The sequence below is a fragment of the Pezoporus occidentalis genome, unplaced genomic scaffold (assembly GCF_034315485.1).
Source record: "Pezoporus occidentalis ecotype Australia unplaced genomic scaffold, CSIRO_AGI_Poc_V1 ctg33, whole genome shotgun sequence".
Lineage (NCBI taxonomy): Eukaryota > Metazoa > Chordata > Aves > Psittaciformes > Psittacidae > Pezoporus > Pezoporus occidentalis.
Genome location: NW_026915268.1, coordinates 6387796 through 6391897, shown reverse-complemented (window position 1 = coordinate 6391897; position 4102 = coordinate 6387796). Strand labels below are relative to the sequence as shown.

General features: G+C 47.2%; 1 long non-coding RNA gene across 1 annotated transcript; it reads left to right on the top strand.

Annotated features, from left to right (window-relative positions):
- Window positions 1–803: 803 nt before the first annotated feature.
- Window positions 804–1468, top strand: LOC134169080 (uncharacterized). The gene is made up of 2 exons (XR_009966755.1): window positions 804–1273; window positions 1384–1468. It is a non-coding gene; the product is annotated as an uncharacterized LOC134169080 (long non-coding RNA).
- Window positions 1469–4102: the final 2634 nt, after the last annotated feature.

The following is a 4102-nucleotide window of genomic DNA, read 5'->3' as shown; positions in this document are numbered from 1 at the left end:
TACCTCTACTATGTGTTGTGCCATGTAGCTGGTGAAAGAGGAGGCTGGAGGAGTGCATGGGGCCACAGTGAGCTCAGACAACTCTGAAATAGAAATTAAATCCAGGGGTTGAGAGGAACATCTTGGAGCTTCAAAAGCCACAGATAATCCTCCAGGATACTTTAATGTACTTAACTTCAAGGCTAAAACACCAAATACTACAGAAACCAGGGTGTCAGGTAGAAAGCGAGAGACTGTGAAGGCTGTCAGTGCTGTGGGCTCCTGCAGCAGCAGGGGTTTTGCCCAATAAAAATGGCCAGGTGGCCTTTGGTACTGTAATGCCGTCTTATAGAAGGTGAAAATTATAAAGGCATTCCCGTGATCCCTGGTTTAAGGAAAACCTCTTCCTTGATCCTAACCCCGGTGATCAGGTTAATCCTGCGTGGGGGACCAGCACGCAGCTTCCCGTGCCAAATCCACCTTTACCTGTGGCTGCTTGCTGATGCTACAGAAGTAAAAAGCCAAGCAAACCCAGAACCTAAATTACACATCAAATGGCAGAACTAGTAATTCTTCCTGATCCCCAGGACTACAGGATTATATATAGCCTAGGCATGGCATACTAAGTAAATCTCCTTGCATCCCCTATTTAGACACACCAAGAAACGGTACACTCAAGCCCTCCTATCACAAGTGGCAGTTTCTCCCCATCTCCTGTCTGGAGGAGGAGAAGAGCTGGTGAAGGACGCAGGGAGTTGTCTGGGGTGAGGTGGCATGGGTTTGGGTGCTGCCTGGGCTGCAGAAGTGCTGGGTAGATGGGAGCAACCACTGCTGGGGTGCCTTGGTGCCAGCTCATGGCAGCCCCAACCCCAGTCACAGTGTCCTCGGAGGCAGGCAGGATGCCTCAGCTGGTGTCATGGTTGGATTCCCAAGAAACCAGAGAGAAGGACTTGAAAAGCTTATTGCTGTGTCTGGGAGAGGAGCAGCTGGCTGCTGCCTGTTCATCATCCCATTTCCCTTCTTGATCTTCAGCGCTGCTCTGCAAAGCTGTCTGACTCACTGCTGGGGAGTGGGGAAGGGAAGCTGGGAGCTCAGGCAGCTTCATTTTCAGATTCTGATCAGGACTCAGTTTATCAGGAAGCCTCGAAGCTGAATCTGGCCCGTGGGTGCAAACTGGGAATGATAACTGATGGGCATGTGCTCGTCTCACAAGCCCTCCACACACTGGGCCAGCTCTGCCGCAGGCTGCGACAGTCACCGGGAATGCTATTAAAGCAGCACAGCTCCTCTTTAAGTTGTGTGGGACTGTGGGGTTTTGGCATCACGTCAACTATTCCTGAGAATTCCCAATAATGCTCCCTTCTCTTCATTGTTTGTTTTCATATTTGCTTTATTCTCGGATAGTTGGTGCCAAAGTGTTCTCAGTAATGGGAAATGGGTCCTTACAAGGCTTTTAAGTAAATACTTATCTGGATGGATTTGCACTTTATTCTCCTGCTTGTAGCGGTCATTGAAACTGGAAACTGTGGGCACAAAAATAATGTTCGCTTCTGTGATTTAGTGTTTATCTGTAGAGATAATGTCAGGTTTGGAGCTGGACATGACACTCTTTACTTTAAATGACAGCTCATAATAATCAGTTGAGCTCACAAGGATTAGTTGAGCACTGGCAGCATGAGAGCACTCAGAGATGAGCAGAACAGCAAGGTCTTGGCTCATGAATGTGGCAGGTCCAGCAACTGAGCTCCACGTTATTACTGACCAAAAGTAGGTTTGGTTGTGTCTAAGCAAGACCCGAGGTTATCCTCAGAAAACAAAAGGGCTTGCTCTACAGGAGGAAAAGGTCAGCACCTGCAAGATAGCTCTGCCTTAATCTCTCTAGAGGCACAGGGATCTTTGGACCTCCTAATAGTTTATGTACAGGCTGTTCAGATGTGTATTAGAGTCATTTCTCCCCATGACACAGGCTTTTCACTCAGTGCTAATCCTTCACAGAACCTTTCTGGACTGCAGTGTCTTATCACAAACATTCTCCTTTGCTCTTGCAGGGAAATAGGTGTTGTTGGTTTCTGTATTAAGCCCTCCAAAGACAGATGGAAGAGTTGAAATTTAGGTATGTGTAAGCTGCAAGTTGAAAATGCCTTTGGCAATTGAAAATTCAAAGCCTGGTGTGTCCCCAGAGTGCAGACGCAGATGGGTTGCGTGTCAGAAGGTGTTGAGATAGTAAAGGACCAGGGTACCAGGGTATCTGCTGCTGTTCGGCGGCAGAGATCCCATCTCTGGTTATGCCCCCCAAGTGCTGCACCTGATGATCAGTAATCCCACATTGTGCTAACAGTCAGGTGAGGCTGCTGCCAGAGACAGGGGATGACTAGGGAGCATTTTTATGGAGCTGGGCTGGTTCAGCCTGGAGAAGAGAAGGCTCCTGAAGGGGAGACCTCAGAGCAGCTCCAGTGCCTAAAGGGGCTACAGGAAACCTGGAGAGGGGCTTTGGACAAGGGCCTGTAGGGACAGGCCAAGGGGAATGGCTTTAACCTGCCAGAGGGGAGACTGAGATGAGCTCTTAGGCAGAAGCTCTTCCCTGTGAGGGTGCTGAGGCGCTGGCACAGGGTGCCCAGAGAAGCTGTGGCTGCCCCATCCCTGGCAGTGTTCAAGGCCAGGTTGGACACAGGGGCTTGGAGCAAGCTGCTCTAGTGGAAGGGGTCCCTGCCTGTGGCAGGGGTTGGAGCTGGAGGAGCTTTAAGGTCCCTTACAAAACATTCTATCATCATCCTGGTCTCAGCAGCCTTTGTGTAAAGCTGAAGCTGCCCTGGTCCTCAGTGCAAGCAGTTTACTCTCTCATCTTTGCACCTACGTGCTGGTGCCGAGTTTTGTCTGTGCAGCACAGCAACTCTGAGCCCAGGAGGCAGCTTTATATTCAGAACCTGATCTGTCTTTGGGCTGTGCTGCAGGGCCCTTGTTGGGTGTGTTGAATGTTTCTTCCTCTTTTGCAGCACCTTTCTAGTCTAGGGAAATGGGATGTTTTATCAGGCACTGATTTTGCTGCTAAAGGAAAATCCTTGCTGTCACTCACTTACATGTCATGCTGTCACAACACTTCTTTGGACCTCACTTTTTTTTAATTCATTATTGATCATGGGAAATTGTTTCTAGAAGTGGGATGTGATTTATTTATTACCAAGCCTTCCCGTGGAATGTAATTTTTTGCTGAAGTCCTTTTCCCTCAGTTGTGCTTTGGCAAATATGATAAGGCTCTGGAAGTAGGACAGCTTTGATGCTGAAGAGTCACTCTTAACATCCCAGATACACTGTTGTAAAAGGGGCTGCACTCTCCCTTCTGTGCTTCATTTCTGCTGGTGCCAGAGGCTTCCCATCTCATCCTTTTAAAATCTAAGCTGCCTCCCTCTGCCATTGGTGGCAATAGGTAGGGCCTGAAGCATTATAGATCCACTCATATCACATCAGTATTATTACCCTTGATAAAATCTTAGTGAGTATTTTAGGCAGAATAAACTTTTATGGAAGGAAGTAAGCAAATAAAATTATAGATACATATATACACTAAAGGCTGTTTGCTGGCCAATAAATGGATATTTTTAAGTACAGAGTCTGGTGTGTTATTCTGTTTGTCAGAACTCTCCTTGCTTTTAGGATTCAAAATATCTTTCAGTGTCACTGTTTATCTTCCCCATGAAGTGAGGGACAGGAGGCTGAAGGGGAAAATGGGATTTGAGAGCTCCCAGTCAACTAATATGCACTGACATCGGCTGCTCTGAAAGCAGCCACAAGAGCCTATTCCAGCTGCAGATGTATTACGAGCTCCAAAGTTACTCCGTAGAGAAGGGGAGAAGCTCCTAAAAGGGGCGTTATAATCTGTAGCACCAGAAAACCTTTCTTAGTCTAGCTTTGCTCATATACATATTTTTTACATGGGGGAATGACATTCCTTTCACTTCCCCTGCTCTCCTTCTCATGATTGAGGGTTGTTTTACCCATAAAAGTCTGAAATGTCCTCTTGCTCTTCTGCCTCTATTGTACCCAGGATTTTAGTGGGAGCACTTGAAAAATAAATACTAGCCAAGGAGCACATTCATTTTTATTACAGCCATTCTCTCTGCATATC